This window comes from Pogona vitticeps, chromosome W (assembly GCF_051106095.1).
Source record: "Pogona vitticeps strain Pit_001003342236 chromosome W, PviZW2.1, whole genome shotgun sequence".
Classification (NCBI taxonomy): domain Eukaryota; kingdom Metazoa; phylum Chordata; class Lepidosauria; order Squamata; family Agamidae; genus Pogona; species Pogona vitticeps.
Window position 1 is genome coordinate 3,255,754 of NC_135798.1, and position 23,352 is coordinate 3,279,105.

The window sequence follows — 23,352 nt, forward strand, 5'->3', positions numbered from 1 at the left end:
GACAAAAAGTCTGTGTAGCAGCAGTGATTTTTTGGCTGAGCAGTTAAATCAATTTTTCAGCCGTTTTGAGGTGGAAACAGGAACAACCATTATTCCAGCACCTACTGTCTATAATACATCACTAGAATCTACCATCGACAGACAACCACTAGTACTGCAGATTTCAGATGTGAGACGCGCTTTCCGGAATATTAATATTTGAAAGGCAGCTGGACCAGATGGAATCATGGGACGAGTTGTTAAGGGCTGTGCTGCAGAATTAGCTGGAGTTTTTATGGATATTTTCAATCTATCCTTGTTGCAGTGTTCTGTCCCCACTTGCCTGAAGACATCTATTATAGTGCCAGTCCCCAAGCAGTCAGCTGTGGTATCTCTCAATGATTATAGACCAGTAGCTTTAACATCTGTTATTATGAAATGTTTTGAGAGATTGGTGCTGGATTACATTAAGGCTAGTCTTCCACCTTCTTTGGATCCATGGCAATTTGCATACAGGAGAAATAGATCTACTGATGATGCTTTGTCCATTGTACTCCATACTGTATTGAGCCACTTAGAACAACAGGGAACTTATGCGAGACTGTTGTTTGTGGATTATAGCTCTGCTTTTAATACCATTCTAACAAATAGGTTGTTTTTTAAAATGATCAACCTGGGATTACCTCAAGAGATCTGCGTGTGGATAAAGGACTTTCTGACAGATAGGCCACAGTCAGTAAGGATGGGATGTCACCATTCTTCTACCCTGGTACTAAGTACAGGAGCTCCCCAGGGCTGTGTGCTAAGTCCCTTCCTCTATTCCCTGTACACACATGATTGCACCCCACTGTAAAACACCAATGCAGTTATCAAATTTGCAGATGATACGACAGTGGTGGGGCTCATAAATAAGAACAATGAGTCTACTTTGGTGTAAAGAAAATCATCTCACACTTAACATCAAAAAAACTAAAGAATTCATAATTGATTTTAGGAGGAAGAGAAATGTACATTTACCACTGTACATAAATGGCAAGGAAGTGGAGAGAGTTGGTAGTTTTAAATTTCTGGGTACTTACATCTCAGAGGACCTCTCATGGACTATAAATGCCAACATGCTAATGAAGAAGGCACAGAAGAGGCTGTATTTCCTGAGAATGCTCGGGAAGTTAAATTTATCACAGCATTTACTGTCATACTATCGTAGCACTATTGAGAGTGTCCTAACCTATGGCATTCTGGCATGGTTTGGGAGTAGCTCTAGCGGACAAAAAAGCTCTACAGAGAACCATTAAAATTGCCCAGAATATCATCGGGCTCCAGCTACCAACCCTGGATGACATCTTCACATCCCGCTGTCTAAGGAAATCACATCCTGAGAGACTCTTACCATCATGCTTATAACTTTTTTGAACTGTTACCATCTGGCAGAAGATATAGAACAATTAAGACTTGGACCACATGTTTTCTGAATAGTTTTTATCCCAGAGCTATAATTGTAATTAATAATGAGCTTAAAGACCACCAGTAGTGAATAATTAGTTGGACTGTGTTACTTGGCCTGCGGATGTTTGTATTTTTAGTGGGGGACTTTTAGTGGGTGAGGAGTGTTTGGGGAATTTTATGTGTGTGCATGTGTCTGGTCTCTAGGTGTCTGTAAATTTCGTTGTATGCGTATACTGTGTATATACTTACAATGACAATAAATTTTATTATTATTATTATTATTATTATTATTATTATTATTATTATTATTATTATTATTATTATTATTATTACTATTATTACTATTATTACTATTATTACTATTATTAGTTTGATTCTTTTTTTTCCTTATTTGTCTATTTCCTGTTTTTAGCTTTAAATATTACCTTCTTATGATGTAAGCCACCTCTGGCCTTTCTGAGGAGAAAGGAGGGGATATGAGATAAGAGAGAGACCCACCATTGATATATACATTTTAAAAAACCCTTGTGTTCCAAAGGCTTTCTTTGAGAAGCTCAGCCTTCCTTCTCCTTTTTCCTGAAGGTCGGCAGGCAGGTTGATCCCCAGGAAATCCACTTCCAGTGCTTGGAGGCCATCACGGAGAAAGCCTGGCTCCTGGGGGGTGGTTTTCCAGGCCTCTCTTGGGGTGCCCCCCCTTGCAAAGAGCAGGAGGGGCCAAATCGTGGCGGGCTTGCTAACGGGACCCTGGCACTTTGGATTTGTCACAGAAGCCAATGTTGGAGGAATCCCATTGCAGGAAAAAAGGGAAAAATCAAACATGGAGAAACCTTGAAGAAAAGGAGAAAGTGATGGTGTGTGTGGGGGGGTGCCTTTTGTGCCTCTTTTTCCAGATGTGCTCCTTTTTTTGCTTTGAGACGGATTTCCTGGCCCTAAGCCCAACTTTGAAGTCTTGTCTCTAGATCCCAGCCTCTGAACGGCAAGCAATCTTGGGGGGGGGGAGATCTCCTTTCCGCCTCTGCCCCAAAACCCGTGGCCTTCCTGGGCCTCTCTCTTTCTGCCCTGCTTTCCTGGGGGGGGGGGAAGGCTTTTCCTGCAATGCAACAAAGAAGCCCCCCCAAACACACACACAGAGAAACACCCCCAACAGACAGGCACAAGGAGGGAGGGAGGGAGGGAGGCAATCCGTCCACCCACCCCCACAACCCCTTTCCTGCAGCCTGGGATCTTGTCGGCCCTCCCCTCTCCTCCATCCAGAGCCTCTGAAGAGTCCCCTTCAAACCCCATAGACTGGGAGGGGGGGATCCTGAAGAGGCCAGGTATGGGGGGAGGAGAAGAGATCGTTTTTCCTCCATCTCCGCAAGTCCTTAGCCCCCCCCAAAAAAAGCGGAATCCGCTCCCTCCCCTTGCAAAGTGGCCTTTCCCCGAAGAACAATGGAGATCCAATGAGAACTCGCTCCTCTCGCGCGTCACCCGTTGCTGGGCAGAAGCCCTCCAGGGCATCTAATAATGGCGTCTATGAGGGGGTTGCCTGGCAACCCGGCGACGCTCAGGTGAGAGGTTTTGGCTCCATCCAGAAGACAATGGAGACCCAATGAGAACTCGCTCCTCCTCCTGCTCCTTAACGCGTCACCTGTCTCCGGGCAGAAGCGCCTCCCTCTGGAAGGCTGGCTGGGCAAGAACCCCCCTTTCTTCCCTCTCGAGTGACTGACGGGCTGCCCTCCAAGCCCACCCACTGCTCGTCTCTGCGCACGCGCGAGATCCCCTCCCTGGCTGCTAGGCTCGCCCTCCCTACTGCGCATGCGCTCCTCTTGGCCACAGAGGGGGCATGAGGTGGGGGGACCTGTGGCGCCTGCGCAGTGGAGAAGGCGGCCAGAACGTCTCCCCTCAGAGAAGGCCGTTGGGCGGGTTTTAGAGGCAGTTTTAGAAACATCCCCCCCCCGTCCCTGGGAGAGTTGGGGGTGGGGTGGGGGCTGAGTTTTCCCCAACAGGTTTCAGAATCGCGGGCAAGGGGTTTTTCTAGGAGGAGCGGGAGGCTTAAAACGTCCCTTCAAGGTAGAGCCTGTCAGAGGGAGGAGGAGGAGGAGGAGGAGGAGGGGACCCCCCCCAGGTTGTGGGTGCCCCCCCCCGGGGCAGGGACTCTCCCTGGCTGAGCGCCTCCAGGCTGAGAGAGCCCTGTTTATCCAGTGGAAGCCAAGGCAATGCTTTTCCCCCTCTGGGTCTCCTCGAGAGGGAGGCGGAGGGGGGATTCAAAGGGGAGAAGGGGGTCTCTTGGGGGGGCCAAGAAGGGGCAGGCAGGAGCCCCGGCTGGGCCTTCCGACTCACACGCCCGGCTCTCTCGGAAGGAAGGAAGGAAGGAAGGAAGGAAGGAAGCTCCGGCTCTCTCTCTGGGCAAGTTGAAAGATGGCGACGAGCCGTCCTGCTTGCAAAAAGGAGTGGTGGGGGCCCCCCGGTCAGTTTGTGCAAGGGACACACACACACACACACACATATCCACAAAAGACACACACAACAGGGCCTCCCTCCCGCTCTGCCTGCCAGGAAGGCCAAAAAGGCGAGTTTTCCCGCCTTCTCCTTCTTCTCCTCCAAGTCATTTCCCTTAAAGAAAAGAGAAAAGGAACCCAGATGACAAATCTCACCCCAAACATGTCCGATGGGTGGTGGTGGGGGGCCCGGGCAGTGTCCAGCCTGGGTCAGGGGGAGATCATGACAGGACATAAGAGGAACCGGGCGGTTGAGACGTGGCACGAAAGGGTCTTTGAAACAAGCCTTTTCTTCGTGTGTCTGTGTGTGGGGAGTTCTTTCAACCTCCCTCAGGGTCTGCAAGGCTTCGGCGCCTGTGAGAGTCGGTGCGTTTCGGGTGGCGACTCTTTCTGCAACCGGCTAGCACGTTTTTGGGGGGAGAAATGACAGAACGAGGCTATTCTGGGGAAGAGATACCCTTCCAGGTCACCAGAGTTGTTCATTTTGCATTCTGACAGGATGATTTCTGTAGCTCAAGGGAAGCCGCGGCCATTCATTTCTGAACCCGAGTCGCTGCCTGTTTCTGTCAGCCTTTAGGCCGGATGAAGGAAAGGATGAAGGAAAGGGAGGTCATCCTCGGGAAAGCTGATTTCTCCAACGCCCGTCTGCTCTGTGGCTCTTTTGCCACGACCGCCGTGTCGTGCGAGAGATGCTGTTTTCTCCTTTTTAAACCAGCATTTCCACACACTCTGCCCATTTGCCTTTTAAAACCCATAGGACTGTTTTTAACATTCTGGGCGGCCTGAGGCCCTCTGACCAGGAGAAAAAGGGGGCTACCAGTGAGAATTCCTAAATCCTGAAGAAAGAAACGGGTATCTTTGCTTTGCCTGGTTGATTAGGCACGACAAAGAAATCAAGGCCCCATGGCTGCACAGAATGCTTAAAAACAGAGAAATTGCTGAGCTGGAGAAGGTGAGTTCGTGGCCTTCAAAACATGCTGAAGTGACTGATGGGCAGCCGGAGCCTGATGAACAATTAATTAAGACTGAGGTTCTAAACTTGGAAAGTGGGGGAGGGAGTGCTGTCTGCTCAGGCAGAGGTTTCTGCCTCTGAGTCAGGTCATTTTCCCCAGATGTTTCTGTTTGGAGCAGAAAAGTGATCCCTTTCTGACGTCATAAAGGGACGCGGCTGACTCTGGTTTGCCTTCCTCCCCAGTGATGCTGCTTTTTCTGGCCACCTTCGTCTCCAAAGGACGTTGCATAGAATTACTCCTTGTTTCTACTGGCCCAGTGTTTCAAAATCAGTCAGATGTAATTGTCCCAGCTGTCCTCTTTGTCAGAAAACTGGATGTGTGACTCATGTTACTGAAGCTGAACTTCAGAGCATGCCTGTTATTTTTAAACCTTTTAAACAGAGTTGGGACTTTGTGGGACCTTTTCCACCTAGTAAGACTCTTTTCTCCTTCCCGCTTCCAGTGGCCTTTGAGGAGGTGACCCCGTATTGACCCCAACAGAGCGTGGGATCTTCTGGATCAAGGCTTAAGATCTCTGCGTGAGGACCTCCTGCTGGAGATTTCTGGGAACGACATCTCTCCAGGTAACTTTATTTTTTAAAAAAATGTCTAGTACATACACAATGCAATAGCCATTCCCACTACTTACTCCCTCCTCCCACCCCACTCTTTGTCCCATTGCAGACGTGGGATATAAGAGGTTCAAAACATGCTCTTAAAATGTTCACATTTCATCCTGGCTCATGATCCCCCCAAATGTAAGAGCCTCAGAGACTGATTTTAGCTTTGCTTCTCCTCAATATCTATGAAAGATTCCCCCTCCTCAATAAATAAATTAAAGGGGGGGGGGAGCTGAAGAGTTTTCATTCCTTTGGCTGCCTGAAGGGTTTTTTGTTAATTTTTCCTCTAGTGTGATATTCTGGCTGTGAGTTATTGGTCCCATAAATGAGATCAAAAACCACGAAACAGGAAAATCCAGGCTCCATTCACTCCCATTTGAAGTTAACTGCTTGAGTCAACACAGTTCCCGGGACATGAACTCTTGGCAGCCTGCATTTAAAGTCTGTTTCGATTTTACTAAAAAGAAACCACTTAATGCCGCATCTTTACTGTTTAATGACTCAATTTTGGTAACGTAAGCCAAATTAATTAGCTATAGGGAAACTGTTCTGTTCAAAGGACTAGAAAGGCCAATTATTAAACAACATAAGTTTATTTAAGTGAACAAAGAAAGCATTTCTCTACAGTTTCATTTCTAAGCAACAGCATAACGGTTCAGCACCTTCTATAAAAATTAACTATTAAACAAAACAAAAACTAAACTATAAACTAAGGTAAACAAACGATATTCTTACGCAGTCCATATTGTGGAATTAGGTTCCTTCGCTTGGATCAAAGAAATGCGACGCCATGTTTTCAGAATCCCAAAACTCTCTTCTCCCTCTCTGAGTTACTTTTTCCAACCTCCAGTAAATTTCTCCAACCTGCCCCCTCCTGACATATTCAACCAATCACGAAGGCAAGAATTAGCATAGGGTACGCCCTACTTTCCCACCAACACCAAAGAATTGTTTATCATTCAGGTTAGAGATATTTTGACTCTGCCGTGTTTTTCTCTCCAGCTGCAGCGATAAGAAAAGCTGAAAATAACTACTAGTAATTTTCCAGAACTTAGCCTGTGTCAGACTCAAAATGGATTCCTCTATGGTTAAGACATGACTACATAACCCATCTCTAATTAGAAAAATACATTTCATCACACTGGCCATCTAACACGTAGCTTATAAAAGGTGTATAAAGTAGATTTGCTGAGCCCTTCCATAAAGTGATTTGTAAGGCTAACTCTGGAGATTTGATTACGGATTGCCTAGGAATCATTCCGGTTTCATTAAATCTCTCAAAATGCCTCAGGTTTCTTCCAGAGCCCTCAGAAATCCTGAAACTAACCTCTTTTTCCACTAGAGACGTGCGTTAGAAATCATAACTTCACTGGTGCGAGATGCCACTTCTGGAGTCTGCCCATCCTCTTAGAACTGCCGAGCAGGAAGGGACCCTCTGGATCATCGACTCCAGCCCCGTGTCATGGAGGCGCCGTTCACTCTCCAGCACTTTATTTCCCGGGCAGGTTCTTTCATTTCCACCATGCTGACCCACCCTTCAAAGGATCCTTTTGAACCCTGTTGGACCGGTCCCGCTTCCAGATCTCAACGCCCCATTTGTGTTCCCTCACCACGCCCAGTCTGTCCTTACAGGGAGGCCTGTTTCTAAATCCACCAGGCACGAGTATATTGTCCTTATATTTTGTGTTAAAGAAATCTTTTTAGGAGAAGAACAGTTTTTCTTTAAATAATGGGCAGATCTAAGAGTCCTTTCTCCATCCAGCCTCATAGGAGTTATGATAGATAGATAGATAGATAGATAGATAGATAGATAGATAGATAGATAGATAGATAGATAGATAGATAGATAGATAGATAGATAGATAGATAGATAGATAGATACATACATACATACATACATACATACATACATACATACATACATACATACATACATACATACATAGATAGATCCTTTATTGGCAGAAGTAAACATTGGACATAGTTACAGTGGTTTGTGAAGTAATTACATACATTATATAGGCATCCAGAGGGGAGACAAGTGGAGGGGATTCCTGAGGAGGCTCAAGATGGGAGGCCAGGCATGGGTGGAGAGGAAGGGATCCCCGTCGCGCCCAGCTGACCCCCTCTTCTGCCCCAAAGCCCCAATTCTGGGACCCCCTCTTGTCCCCCGTTTGCAGCCCCCCTCTCCCCCTCCCTCCCTCCTTCCCCCTGCACTGCATAGCCCGCTTCCCACCTGGGAGTGAAGCTGGAGGGGGGGTTACCTTGAGGAAGGAGAAATGGGGGGGAGGGAAAGAGCTCCAAGCGACGCTCCCTCCTTTCCGCCTTTGTCATCCCCCAAAATGGTGCCTGCAGGATCTGGGGAAAGAAGGGGGTCTCCTCGCATGAAAGCCAAGGAGGACCCAGGACATGCACGGAGAAAGAGCCCTGGTGTCTTGCTCAGGTGGGAGGGGAGATCGAGACCCCTCCCAGACGTCCCATCTGCCCCCCTCCAAATTTCCCCCCTCAAGGAGGAAGACGAGGAAGCACAAGAGAAAAATAGATGCCCCCACTTCCCTCCACTTGCAAGGCCTCCATGCATTGCAGACCAAGTGGGAGGAGGGGCCCAATCCGAATTTTATATGGTCTCTGGGCTTTGGGGGCCAGGCTCTTTTTCTGGGTATTTTAAAAAATATCTTTCTGCAACTCTCTATAGAGAGTTCTGGGCACTTGCTTACATTCCAATAAAATGCACAACGGAAGGCCAGCTCTTTTAGGTGAGAATTAGCTGTCAGAAGTCCCCTTCTTTACCCAGTTGTTCTTGGTATCCACCCTCACCAAAGCCTAGCAGTTTAGGAAATAAGCCTCAGGAGGGGATCTTTAACTATGAAAGGTTTTGTGTACTTCAAAGTTTCCCAGCCAGGTCGATGAAGGGGGCGGGAAGGGGACGATCAGGGAGCTGGGGACCTCCCCTCTGGGCAGAAGAGGAGGAGGAGGGAAGGGGGTTAGTGTCGGGATCTGCAAGATGAGGGGAAGTAGGGGTCTTGCAGATGAAGTCTCAGTACAGGAATTTGTAGATGAAGCCTCCCCCTCGCCCAGCAAGGGGGAAAAGAAAAGACGGGACACTCGAGTGTATGGCAGCTGTTCAGAGGCGGAATCTCCTGTTCCCCCGCCTCCTCTTCTTTTATTGTATCCCCTACTACATTTGCTCTAGTTAATCAATACTATTTTAACCAGAGGCATTTAATTTCCTGAATACACAGCCAGAATAACCAGAGTGCTGGTAAACAGAGACAGCTAATTTCCTTGAATTCACAGGCATCAGTAAACAGAGTGGTTGGTAAACAGACAGGCTGGTAAACAGACAGTTAATAGTAAACAGGCATAGATAACTCCAAATATACAGACAATGTAAACATTCCTGAGGGAGACACTTTAACTACATTACCCAGAGACAATAGACAGCAGGTTGATGATTATCCTTACTGGAAACTAGTCAGTTTTAGCATGAGGCCTGCCATTGCCACAGATATATACATTGTAACAGCATAACATCATATATTTTCCACACAGGTTAGGGTCACGTCCAAAATTACCCCCAGGATTTTCATTTTTTACCCCCTTTTGGGGTAATTTAACCCTGTTCCCTGACCACTGAGTTAAGAGAGTGTGCGGTAGGAGGCAGCTTGGGACTGCCTAGCTTCTGCTTCTGAGTGAGCGTGTGTGTGTTTGCAGGGAGGTTTGGGACTGCCCCCCTTGCACCCCCCCTTGACCTCCCTTCCGAGAAGGCTTCTGGGGGGGTTGCGGATCGTGGCCCCTTCGCTGGCATCGCTCCTGGTCTGGAGGGTGGGAAAGCCGCAGCGGTCCCCCCTCCCCCCGATACTCCCCCCCCTCGGGAAGGAGGCTTGGAAGGGGGGAGAAGACGGGACTGGCTGGGACGGAGGGATGTGGATGATGAGGATGATATTTCATTTCTATATCGCCCATCTGGCAGCCAAGGCAGTTGATGCCCCTGCGAGGGAGGGAGTTTCCTGGCCTCGCAAATCAGGCCCTGACCTGAACCCAGACCCTCAACACCCCCCCTCCCCTGGGCTCTTCCCACCCACAGCAAAGGGGGCAGGAGAGCCCCTGGGGGGAGGGGCTGCCCATTTCCTACACTGGGAAAAGTGTGTTTGTGCGAAACGTGCAACACCTCTTCTTCTGGTGTCGTTTCCTCCACCTCCCCAGTTTGTCCTTCTGCTGCTGTTTCAGCCAGGTCTCCTATTTGAAGCCAGTCTCTCCCCAAGAACATCTCTCCTCCTAATCCTGGGATGACCCTGATCTCCAAGTCTTTCTCTTGTCCTCGATATTTTTTAGTATGGCCAAACTGGCAGCACCCAGAGGCAAGATGTTTCGATGGCCAGGTCTCTGTACTTTGTTAGTTTTTCCCATTCTTTATTTTCAACTCTGGCCTCCCCTGGAATGGCAATGTCAATAATCCGGGCATTTCTTTTTTCTGTTCCTACCATCTCTGGTCAAGGTGTCTATCCGTTTGGATCCAGAAATCCCACAAGATCTTGACTTCCTCGTTTTCTGACACTTTCTCTACCTGATGTTCCCACGGGTTTTTGAAGTCTGGCAAGTTCTATTTTTTGCATAATGACCAGTGCACTAGCCTTGTAATCTGTTTGTGAAATCTTTGGACATTCACCGATGAGGTGTGATAAGGTTTCATCTTTGTCTTGGCAGAGTCGACATGTGCTGTTAGCACTAACCCCTTGGATCTTAGCTTCCATCACGTTGCTTTGGAGTGCTTGTTCTTGTGCAGGAAAAATCAAGCCTTCGGTTTCTTTCCTAAGGGTCCCCAGTTTTAGCCATGCCCACGTTGAATTAGGATCACGTTTTCCATCGGTATTTCTCAGGTGTTGTCCATGTAGTGGTTTATTTTTCTAACTGTTTCTTTTCAAGTTCTTGTTTCTTTTATTGAGCCTTGGTTTCTGTGGTTTTCAAAATAGTCTCCTTTTTTGATTCAGTTCTTCTAATTTGTTTTGATTCCATTCTATTATTCTAGCTGGGTATCTAATTACTGGAACAGCTCATGTGTTTATGGCTTTGATTGCATTTCCCCCATTTAATTTTGATTTTAAGGTTTTCCACAGTATTTTTATTTATTGATTTATTAGATTTATACCCTGCCCATCTAGATTGAAGTCTACTCTGGGCGGCTAACAATGAAAAATGGAATAAAAACAATATAATAAAGTAAAAAACAACAATTGTAATGTGGCACAAGATGGGGAAAAGAAAGGGAAAAAACTCTTTTGGTAGTTTCTCTTTCTGTCAGTTCTTTAATTTTTGTCTGCATGATGTTGTCTGCTTCTAGTATTCCAAGGTATTTAGAATTGTCACCACTTGAAAGTGATTTTAGAATATTGCCATTTTTAAAAACTCTATATTCCATCTAGGTTTTTTTAATCCTGCCACGGTGAATAGACAGAGTGACACTTTTGTCCATTCCAAATTTCCTCTGGATATTTTAACTAAATATTTGCACTGTTTACCCGTGATTTTATCTCTGTGGAACTTTTTGCATTTAGTTTTAGGTCATCCATTTATAACAGATGATTGATTTTTTTCCTGCTTGTTGTGAAATATGGTAGTCCAATCCAGGTTTAATTAAAATTATTGACACAAGGATTAGTGAGATGTCAAACAGCAGTAGTGACAAAGAATTCCCTTGAAATATTCCTCATTTGATGTTAACTTCCTCAATTTCTTGACCATGTTTTTATTAATCCCATGTTTTTATAAATTAGGCAGGTGTCAATCCAGCTGTGTGACAATGAGTCAGATGACTTTTTATTGTCTGTCCAGGGCATGCTAAGGTTTGTTTTTCACCTTTTTGTATTCTTCAGTATCATTTTATCAATAAGCAGCTGATCTTTTGTGCCTCTTGACTTTTTTAAAGTTCCCTTTCTCTTCAGTTGGGTAGAGGGAGTTTTCAGTTAAATGCTTAGATATTGATCTTGCCAGCAATCGTGTGAGGAGCTTGAACATTGTTGGAAGGCATGTAATTAGTCGATAATTACTGGGTTCGTTGCCCTTTTTATTACCAGAAATGTGTGGCATGTTGTCATCTAGTCTTCAGTTGTCAAATTTTGAAGTGGTTAAACGGCACTGCTATATGTTGATGGAGACGTGTTTGATGCTTTAACCAAACTCCATGCAGCTCCTCTCAACCAGGTGCACTCCAGTTTTTCACAGCCTTTCCTTGCCCCTTAATCGTTTCAGTTGTTATTACAATATCATCCTTTGTTGTAAGTTTTTCAGGCTTTTTGGCCGTGTTCTGGAGGTTTTTCTTCCTAACGTTTCACCGGTCTCTGTGGTTGGCATCTTCAGAGGACAAGAGTTAAAACTCTGTCTGTGTTCTGGTGTAGCTCATGGGATGGTTGGTTATTTGTAGCTGTGGGATACCTTTCGTCCTTTTCAGGAGCTTTGTTGATTATGGTGATCAGGTTTTTTTTGTTATGAGCATATTGTTGTGATAAGGAGCAGAGATGATCTGTCACTGTCATTGATGGGTGTCATTAGCTAATCTTCAGTGTGCAGTGATCACCCGTCCTTGTGGCTGGGTAGAGTTTGTTTACCTTTTTGCAGGCTGTATTTTTAGTACTGGGAGCCAGGCTTTATTGAGTTTTAGACTGTCTTCTTTTTTTGTTCAAACTGTGCTGATGTTTGTGGATTTCAAAGGCTTCCCTGTGTAGTCTAACAAAATGGTTGCTGGTGTTATCCAGTACTGCTGTGCTTTGAAATAGAATTTCATGTTCAGATTGTTTTAGGGCATGTTCAGCTACTGCCAATTTTTCCAGTTCTTTTAGTCTGCAGTGTCTCTCATGTTCTTTAATTTTAGTGTGGATGCTGCGTTTTGTGTTGCTGTTGCTGTTGCTGTTGTTGTTGTTGTTGTTGCTGTTGCTGTTGCTGTTGTTGTTGTTATTATTATTATTATTATTATTAATAATAATAATAATAATAATAATAATAATAATAATAATAATAATAATAATAATAATAATAATAATAATAATAATAATAATAATAATAATAATAATAATAATAATAATAAAAAAATAAAGGAGGTCAGTATATACCATCGGCCATATAGGTCTTCAATGCCAAGGTGTTTGCACAGATGTTCTATGGTGCACAGTGGTGTAGATACAGAAATTTTACTGCAGTGGAGTCCGTTCAAACGAAATTTCTGAGAACCGTTCTTGGAGTCCCGAGTTGTGTGCCAAATGTACTTTTACGATTAGAAACAGGCCAGATGTTGATAGAGTCTTGGGCATGGATACTTAAGTTAAATTTTTGGTTAAAAATGTTCTTCACCCCTGTGGGGTTGGGTTCCCTTTGTGCTAACTGACAAGTTTCAATCCAGATGGGAAAGATCTATGGATGAGAAATTAAATAATTTGGGCCTCTCGGGAAGTGCTATATTGTTAATGGGCTATACCAAAGCAAAACAGGACCAACCCCAGCGCATCACAGATTGTGAGCTGCAACACCCTGTCAGCACAGCTACGGCCCATCCTGGCTTTAGAGATGATGGTCAAGCATTTTTACCTGCAAGCTATCTGAATATTCTGACCCAAAATAGAGAAAAGCTTTTACATGAGCAGAGTTTAATGTACTTCCTTCTGTCCTGGCTGGAAGGCAGACACAAGAACATTCCCTACGAAGAGCGCTTACGTCCTTGTGAGGCTGGTGTGGGGGAGACGGTTGGCCATGTTCTGTTGTATTGTTCTTTCTACACGGGTCTCTGTGACACTTGTATTCCTCCAATTTTGCAAAGCATCCCTGGAGGAGATGATGAGAGTACTATTTATTTATTTATTTATTTATTTATTTATTTATTTATTTATTTATTTATTTATTTATTTATTTATTTATTTATTTATTTAATTTATATGCTGCCCACACTTCCCAAAGGTCTCTGGGCGGCTTACAGCATTTATACGAGTTATCTGCTGGCAGACCAGTGTCCATCAGTAACGATTAAAGGGGCCGGATTCTGTGCAGCAGCACTAGCTTGCAGGTGAGAAATTGTGCCGTAATCCTCTAGATATATACATGTATATATGCATATACATATATACACCCAGCCCCTGAGATTCCATATGCTAGCTAGGGCTCATTTTGCCCTTAGCGAGACGGACAGGTACTAGATGAGTCTGTTTTCTGCTGGAAGAATTTTTCCCCAGTCTCTCTATGTTGCCTTTCGGTTCTTACTGCATTGTTTACATTTTTAAATTGTTTTGATAACTTGGGTTAGGGTGTGGGATACAGAAGGTAAGAGGGGAAAAAAGGGTTGGGGTTGAGGGGGGGAGGAGAATCAAAAATATACTAACATCCTTTCCATTCATATTGCAATATCAAAATTCAAACTCCGCTTTTCTACTATTTTCTGCCTTCCAGATTTTAGTACACGTTTTAATCTATGTTATTCAACCACTGTCTGGTGATTCTAGCCATTTGTAGAATAGGTCCCGTCTTTCAGTTGCCTTTTGTAAAGGACAGTCCTTCATCACTTCTGATTGAATGTCCATTTCTGCCATTTCCCCTATCTTCTCTGTAAGTTCTTCTTGCTTCGGTACCACTGGACTTTTCCAATTTTTGGCATAGAGAATTCTGGCTGTGGTGACTATATATATAAAACTATACACTTCTTTGGTTTCTCTATATTATCTGGTATCATATTCAATAAAAACAGTTCTGGGGTTAATGGAACCTTACAAAGCAATATTTGTTGTAACACAGAATGCACTCCTATCCAATATTGTTTCGCTATTCTGCAAGTAGAGAGTCTTGGATTCATACAAATACGAACCCAAGGCAGATGTTTCAACATCACAATAATCCAAGTTTATGCACTAACCACCAATGCTGAGGAGACTGAAATTGACCAATTCTATAAAGACTTACAACGCCTCCTAGAACTGACACCAAAGAAAGATGTTTTTCTCATTCTAAGGAATTGGAATGCTAAAGTAGGGAGTCAAGAGTTAGGGTGGCAAGCCGCTGTTAGACCGTTTAGGAGGACCTAGGCGTAGATGGCCCCCTTTTCGTTTAACTCCGCCCCTTTTAAGGTACGTGAGTCCTGAGCCTTCTTGGGGTCTTGCTTTTTTCATGACATGCCCCACGACGTCTCCCGCTATATTATGCACAGCCGTCTTAATGTGGGGTTTAATAAACTCAAAGCCTCTCCTCAAGAGAGGGATGGCCTTTTGGAACAGCCCACGAAAAATCCCCCCCAGCCTTGCACCGTACATATTTACAGCCCCATGAAAGTCCACGACCGGCCTGTGCATTATAGTAAGCTCTATAAACGTTGATATCTCTGTAGTCTTTTAACACCACCATTTTCACGTTCTTCTTTTCTCTTCCTAAGCACAACCTTTTCTGGGGCGAATATGCAACCTCACAACAACTTTCCCCAAAGTGAATGGCACATTTTGGTTCTGATCGGTCTTTATTTCAATGGTTATCGTGTTGATGTGATTCTTACTCATCAGCACGTAATGTGGTTTGTCGTAGGTAATTGTGATACATTCGTAGGTTTCTCCCCTAACAGGGATACAGCGTAACAGAGGTACAGAGTGGTCTCCCACTATCTGATGCTCTATAATATCAGTATAGACGTACAAAGAGCTGAAACCTCCGGCAAGATCTGCAGCATGATGTATTTCTCTGACAGGTTCATCTGGAGGGACACCCAAAATCCGGGCTAACTCAGCACCAGCTGCGAAGAAGTAACTTTCAGGACCCGTGAATCTAACTTTGCCCATGAACGTGTCGTAGGTCAGCCACACTTCTTGTAGATCTATAGCTTCTTTGATAGTATCATTCATGTTGTTCAGAAGATCAGGGATGTCCTTGTAATAGCCCCTGTGTAACTGAAAGGACCATTTATTTGTACCCTCAGAAAGGGTAAACGGGGCATTTTTAAGGATTGTGTACCAGCTCCGAGGATACTGTATCTCAGCTAGACCGACTTCCCAAACCCCAATCAAATCTAAGGGTCTGGGTAACATTATTCTGTAGGCATCCTTCAGTCTCGAGAGACTATGGTATCGTGCTCTGTATGGAGGTCTTGGAACAGTGTCTTGTGTGGCTGAGAAGGCCAATTCAAGAGTGACAATCCCTTCCACACTGGAGACAAATCCAATCTGTCCCCTGTCCAACTCCCTGGTTTTGCTTGTTTTGGGACTGCCTCTTTGCCTCGGTCTGCTGTACAAGTGTCTCTTCAAATTGGGAGAGGCCATGATGCACCACCTGCCTCCAGGCTGATCGCTCAGACGTCAAGGTTTCCCATCTGTTGAGGTCCATTCCTAAGGCCTTGAGATCCCACTTGCAGATGTCCTTGTAACGCAGCTGTGGCTTCCCTCTGGGGCGGCTTCCCTGCACTAATTCTCCATACAGGAGATCTTTTGGAATCCGACCATCAGCCATTCTCACGACGTGCCCAAGCCAACGTAGACTTCGCTGTTTCAATATTGTATACATGCTGAAAATTTCAGCTCGTTCTAGGACTACTCTATTTGGAACTTTGTCCTGCCAGGTGATACCAAAAATGCGTCGGAGACAACGCATATAGAAGGTGTTCAGTTTCCTCTCCTGCCGTGCACAAAGGGTCCAGGACTCGCTGCAGTATAGGAGTGTGCTCAGGACACAGGCTCTATAGACCTGGATTTTGGTGCATGCCGTCAACTTCTTATTAAGCCATACTCTCTGTGTGTCTAGAGAATATGGTAGCTGCTTTCCCAATGCGTTTATCCAGCTCGACATCTAGGGAGAGATTGTCAGAGATTGTTGAGCCAAGGTACACAAATTCATGAACAACCTCCAGTTTTTGCATGGAGATAGTAATAGAGGGAGGTGAGTCCATGCCCTGGCACATGACTTGTGTTTTCTTCAGGCTGATAGTCCAAAGTCTTGGCAGACCTTGCTAAAATGATTTATGAGTTGTTGGAGGTCTTCAGCAGAGTGGGCAACAATGGCTGCATTATCAGCAAAGAGGAAGTCCCGCATGCATTTCAGTTGGACTTTGGTCTTCGCTCTCAATCTAGTGAGATTAAAGAGCTTTCCATCTGATCTAGTCCGGAGATAGACACCTTCTGTTACAGTTCCAAAGGCCTGCTTCAGCATGACAGCAAAGAAGATCCCAAACAGGGTCGGCGCAAGGACACAGCCTTGTTTTACTCCGCTTCGGATGTCAAAGGGATCTGATGTTGAGCCATCAAAAACTACAGTGCCCTTCATTTCCTCATGAAAGGACCTGATGATATTAAGGAGTTGAGGTGGACATCCAATCTTGGGAAGTATTTTAAAAAGTCCGTCCCTGCTAACCAAGTCAAAGGCCTTTGTGAGATCTATGAAGGCCACAAAGAGTGGCTGTTGTTGTTCCCTGCATTTCTCCTGCAACTGTCTGAGGGAAATTTCGTTGTATGGTATACTGTGTATATACTTACAATGACAATAAATTATATTATTATTATTATTATAAAAAAAAAACCATGTCGGTGGTGGATCTATTAGCTCAAAGACCACACTGTGATTCTGGATAGACTCTGCAAGCACCTGAAGTCTCTTCAGCACAACACGGGCCAGAAGCTTCCCTACAAGGCTGAGAAGAGAGATACCACGGTTGTTATTGCAGTCGCCCCTGTCGCCTTTGTTCTTATACAATGTGACGATGTTTGCGTCCTTCATGTCCTGTGGTACTCCACCTTCTCTCCAGCAAAGACAAAAGACTTCATACAGCTCAGTGGTGATGATCTCTTTACAGCACTTCAAAACTTCAACGGGGATGTTGTCCTTTCCAGGTGCCTTGCCAGAGGCAAGGCCGCTTTTATTTCTGCTAAAGTTGGTTCACTGTCCAGCTCTTCCAAGAGAGGCAGGCACTCAATGTTATTTAGTGCCTCTTCCATTACTACATTCTCTTTAGAATATAGCTCAGAGTAGTGCTGGACCCAGCGTTCCATCTGCTGTGCTCGGTCCTGGATGATCACGCCTGTAGTAGACTTCAAGGGAGCAGATTTCTTCTGTATTGGACCTAAAGCCTGCTTGATACCGTCATACATTCCCTTGATGTTACCTGTGTCCGCTGCTATCTGTATCTGAGAGCAGAGCTGAAGCCAATAATCATTGGAACATCTCCTGGCAGTCTGTTGGACTTGGCTACGAGCAGCTTGAAGAGCCTGCAAGTTGTACTCACTAGGACAGGCTTTGTATGCTGCTAGAGCTCTCCTCTTATCCTCGATGGCTGGAATCAGCTCCTCCGAATGGGCTTTGAACCAGTCAGCCGTCGTTTTGGTCTTCTTGCCAAATGTGGACAAGGCAGTGTTATAAACAGCATTCTTGAAGTGTTCCCATCGTTCAGGTGCATTCACATCAGCCGGGCCTGGAAGGGTTTCCTGAAGCGCTTGGGCAAATTCCTCCACTTTTCTTTGATTGCGAATCTTGTTGGTATCTATACGTGGCCTTCCTTTTTAGTGTGATACAATCTCTTTGTTTGCAGTTTTATTCTGCTACACACCAGGGAATGATCAGTATCACAATCAGCACTCTGGTAACTGCGTGTGATCGTAATACTAGGCTAGAACGTCTAGTGAGGATCAAATCAAGCTGATGCCAATGCTTCGATCTTGGATGTCTCCAGGAAACTTTGTGTTGAGGCTTTGTATTAAAGAACCTGTTGGTGACACAAAGACCATAATAACAGCAAAACTCCAGCAAGCGTTGGCCATTTTCATTCATCTTCCCAATGCCAAAATGGCCTAGACAGGTGGGCCAAGAGTTGTGATCAGCACCAACTCTAGCGTTAAAGTCTCCCAGAATGAACAGCGGCTCTCTCTCAGGGACTTTTTTGATAGTAGCTGCCAAATCGTCATAGAATTTGTCTTTGACTTCTGTTGTGGATGACAGTGTTGGTGCATATGCACTGATGAGGGTGACCAGTCCCACTGATGAATGGAGCTGCAGAGACAGGATTCTTTCACTCCCCACAGTAGGTGGAACAATGGATCTCAGCAGAGTATTTCTGACCGCAAAGCCAACACCATATTCCCTGGTCTCGTTCAATGGTTTTCCCTGCCAGAAGAATGAGAAGTTTTTTTCTTTGACAGATCCCATGTCTGGCAATCTCGTCTCTTGCAGGGCAACAATGTCCATCGGCAGTTACTCAGTTCAATGTCGATAACAGCTGTCTTGCGAACGTCGTCTATTTCTTGCAGATTTTCAGAAAAGCCAGGGGTCATTGTCCGAACATTCCAGGTGCCCAACTTTAGAGCAGATGTTTTCTTCTGATTGTTGCATGGTGCAGGGTTATTGATCTGCTTTTCGGCTCTCCCACCATCAGAGGTAGCCCCTGGCATCATGCTCTATGCCAATCGAGCAAAACGTATAACCAGTAACTGCTAGTTCCTGTGTTATTTCGACACTGTATGCAAAGCTGGAGTGTCCTCTCCAGAGCACGAAGCCTGGGTAGAATAATATGGAGGATAGGCTTTTACCCAAGCAGCAAATTCCCCCCTCTCCACGTCACTGAAATAGTCCAATGGAGAGGCAAGAGCCAATACAACTGGTTCCAGCGACGTCGCAGGAGTTGGCAGAACAACATGAACTGTCTATGGGACTCCGGCTCCAGATTTTGCCTATCCTATTTAGCAGATTACAGTAAAAAAAATAGAATGAGAAGATGTGGTCAAAGGGTCAGCCTACCAGGAAGATCTCACCAGTTAAAATGTCCCCCAAACACAGCTCCCTCCTGCCTCTGCTTCCTCTTCAGGAAAGGGGCTTAGAGCTTCTGCAGGCACTAATTTAAAGCCAAAGCCCCACCCCTTCAGATCATGTGGTCAAAGGGTCAGCCTACCAGGAAGATCTCACCAATTAAAATGTCCCCCAAACACAGCTCCCTCCTGCCTCTCCTTCCTCTTCCTTTTACATTATTGTAAAACTGGCATTTGTATTTTGAGGAAAGATCTTCTTACAGGCATTGCTGGGTAGTATGATGTAAAAACCATGATCACCCATTTTGCTTCTCTGCCCTATACGATCTCAAAAACTTCAGAGGCAGACACCCAACTGTTGAACTTGGTAGGCCAGCCTAACCATTTCACTAAGTGAAACTTTCTTCGACTCCTGCCTTTTGTATTCAAAATCTTTTCAATTCTGTACACTCTGTCTTCCTGATCATTGATTTTCGGAAGTTCTTCAGGATAGAAAGAACCAATTATGGGTTCCCCATCATAATCTGTTAACTGATATACAGGTCACTCTGTGCCTTTGATAATCTGGTCCACTATAAAAATCTCAGTGGTAAAGTTCTGTTCATAACTATCAAATTTCCCCTTACTTTTAGAAACCCTCACACAGTCCCCTTTTCTGAGTTTTGGAACTTCTTTTTTTGTGCCAGTAGAGGGCCCATAGACCCTTTTCCAGATGGTCAGTTCATTGTGATGATTCACCTCTACAGGTCTACATTTAATAGTTCTATGAATGCTGTGGTTATAACTTTTAAGGAATTGTGGTAATACATCCACATAACTGTAGGTATTATTAGCCGTGAAATACCGCCACATTTTTGTTTTTAATGTTCTATTAAATCTCTCCACCACCCCAGCTTTGACCTCGTTACTGGTGACAAAATGATGTATTCCACATTTCTTGAATAAGCTATTTACAGCTCTGTTTAGAAATTCACCACCACGATCCGTCTGTATTTTGTCAGGTATTCTTTCATCTTGTTTGAAAATGGTGTCAAAGGCTTTGGCCACTTCTTTGCCTGTTTTGCCTTTGAGTGCTTTGACCCAGCCGTACTTAGAAAGGATGTCTATGCAGACCAGAATATATTTGTACCCCTTGTTGTACTGAGCAAATTGTTGCATATTGACCAGATCTGCCTGCCATTGAGCATCTATTTTGGAAATCCTTGTCTTATTTCTTTTAAAATGCAATCTAGCCGGTCTATGCAATGTGTAGGCTTCCTGATCAGAAAGCCATTGAGAAACATCCCTGACCTTCAATGTTCTGTCCTGTAAATAGAGGCTTCAGGCCCCCAAAACTGCCCTCTGTTGAGGGTGTATAATAGATATTGTGCAGTATTTTACCCTGTGCAGTCATCTCTGTCATTAGCACAATAATGAGCAGGTTATGATACAATAAACCCTCTTTATTAAAAGATAGTATATTACAACAATATTGTGAATCAAACATCTAAATCTAAGGTAAGTAGAATCACACAGCATACATTTTAGCTTTACAAACTGTATAGAGAATAACACAGGCAATACATTTTAGATTCAAATAGGACCGTCTCTCGGCCTCAACAACCAAAGTCTTCTCCACGGGGTAAGTTTGAAACATTGTCGTCTGCCGCTTTCAAGTCATTTCTGTGCGCCCAATATCAAGCCCCTCATCCTCATCATCACCCTCATATCCAGGGTTCTCCTGTGTTTGAGCTTGAAACATGCTCTCCTGTGATTGGAAATGAAACAAGCTTTTAGTACTTTTTATAAAGACCTTAAACCCAACCCTAACATGAAGCCCTAACTATGGCTTTTAAAACCCTTATAACAGACACTTAACTACGTCTTTTAGAAAATTGATCTTACCAGGCTGACTTCAGGCTCATTGACTTGATGCTCTGTATCACTCTCAAAACCTTCATCTTGATCCTCTTCCAACAGCTGCTCCTCAGGACCATCGTCATCCCCCACACCTCCCTGTGTAGCCAGCACACCGCCATCCACATCTTCTGCTGATTTCAGGGTCTCTCCGGGAAGTTTCTGCAAACCTGTTTTTAACCCTTGGTCACAAGCACTAGCGAGCTCATCATCAGATTCTTCAGCACCCCACATCAGGGTGCAGGACGGATTTCTTAGACTTCTCGGCTGCTGTTTTGTCTTTGCGGTAAACAGGTATAGGTCTTCTGCAGACTTGATTTTTCTTAGTTTTTCTGGGCATTCAGGCAGGCTCCCCCTGAGCCTTGTAGGGGTTCCTAAGGGACACAAGGGTTGGGATAGCCCCACCAGCCCCTGGTAGTACCCCCAGGGACACAAACGCCTTTTGGGTCTCCCCGTAAGCTTTTGGCTTGTCTCAGGAGTTTGGTTTTCTTTGTCAGCCATCGTCTCCAAGGCAAAAGAGCTACTGCAAAGAGCGGTCACCACGGAGAACTCTCCAAAAATGCGGCTGTGGGGTTTTCTGAGGCAGGTGGTCTAAGGCATGCTCAGGCACCCCTTTTCTACACAGACTCTCCAACGGCTCCTATTGGTCCACAAGGACACAGGCCTGCCCTACCCTTCAGGAGCCAATCCTCAGGGACTTTCTGAGTCAGGTGGCCTAAGGCATGCTCACACATGCCTTAGGACCACCCCCCTTTTCTACACAGACCCTCCAACGGTGCCTATTGGTCCACAAGGACACAGGCCTCCCCTACCCTTCAGGAACCAATCGTCAGGCCTCCCTAGGGTCACGGGGTCCCCCAACTCCAGGTAAACCTCCTATAGGTCCACGGGGGCCTCCACAACCTCTGACAACACCCCAAACCCCTCCCCTTCCGGCGGTAGGGGCCAGGGTTGCTCCTTGACCCTGGAAGTTGATCCTTGAGCCTTATGTCCCACCTTACAGGGCTGTTGTAGCTCTCAAATTTTGATTTGATGGATGCTATGCTATCTAACTACTCTTGTCCATCTTGGGTGGCCCTGCACGGCATAGCCCATAGCTTCTATGAATTACTCAAGCCCCTTCACCATGACAAGGCAACAATCCATAAAGGGTCTAACAGCTCTATCTTTGTCAAAAAGAAGGTCTGAAAAATATTGACCCATATTTGTGGAGACATTATGGCAGGGTCTTGTACTTCTAGCCTGGAGGAGCTGGGCACAATTGCTTCAAATGGTTCATTGTTTTTCTGGGTCACTTCCTGTTGGAGCTTGTTCTATTGTTCCCAAAGAAATGTGTGCCTTTTTTTCTTTTACACAACTCCTCAATTGAGTTTTTAGGAAGAGATATTTGTGCCAATTTTGGGCAGTCAGTCCTCCTATATTCCCTATATGAATGGTGGATTTGTACTTTCACTATAATCAGGATCAAACCCAAGTTCTTTGTTTTGAGGGATTGCAGCACCTTTGGGCTGAAGGAGTTTGTCCTAATTCCCAGTGGAGATGTTCCATTAATCCATCAAATGCTTTATTTTTTATCAAGTAGTTCAATGGATTTTGTGATGGAAATCTGAAGGTCCTAACACTTATCCCTTAATCGCATACTTTAGAACCTGCTAAAACCATACAATCCCATACTAATCCTTTTGAGGCATCATGGTATATACAACATGTTTGATTTATATATGCACACAGGCCGCCATGATGCAGGAGCATCCTATGAGTGGCTAACCTCTTTTGCAAAACCATATTCTTCAGGGAAACTACTTCAGCCTTTAATTTTGCTTGTATTTTCCTAGTGATATTCCCCAAGAGATCTATGGCTCCTGAAGTCTTATATACAAATTCTACCAAGGTGTGAATCTCTTTATAGGCTTCTGCCACCTCTACTGCTGGAAAAAGGCTCCTTCTCATTTCAGTCCTAGCTGACCATTTCCAGGCCTCCAGAGAAGACCTCCCGGTGACACGTGTGGCGTGAGTAGAGTAACTTGTATCTGATTCAATTCATTATTAAAGACGGGCTGTTCAGGAAGCAGAATCTCCCTAAAGTCTGTCGTAGAGACAGTTGCAAAAAAATCATTTAATTAAAATCTTTCCCTCCCCTTTCCCTCCCTTACCATCCAGACAGATAGCCGCTTCTCCGACAAGTTTCCTACTTCTA

General features: G+C 44.9%; 1 long non-coding RNA gene across 1 annotated transcript in view; it reads left to right on the plus strand.

Moving 5' to 3' along the window:
- The first annotated feature begins 3,826 nt into the window (after positions 1 to 3,826).
- The window catches only part of LOC144585021 (uncharacterized), a 48,698-nt gene continuing 29,172 nt past the window's right edge, over positions 3,827 to 23,352 (plus strand). Inside the window, exon 1 of the long non-coding RNA XR_013539526.1 lies at positions 3,827 to 5,481. This is a non-coding gene — a long non-coding RNA (uncharacterized LOC144585021). The remainder of the gene's footprint in view (positions 5,482 to 23,352) is intronic.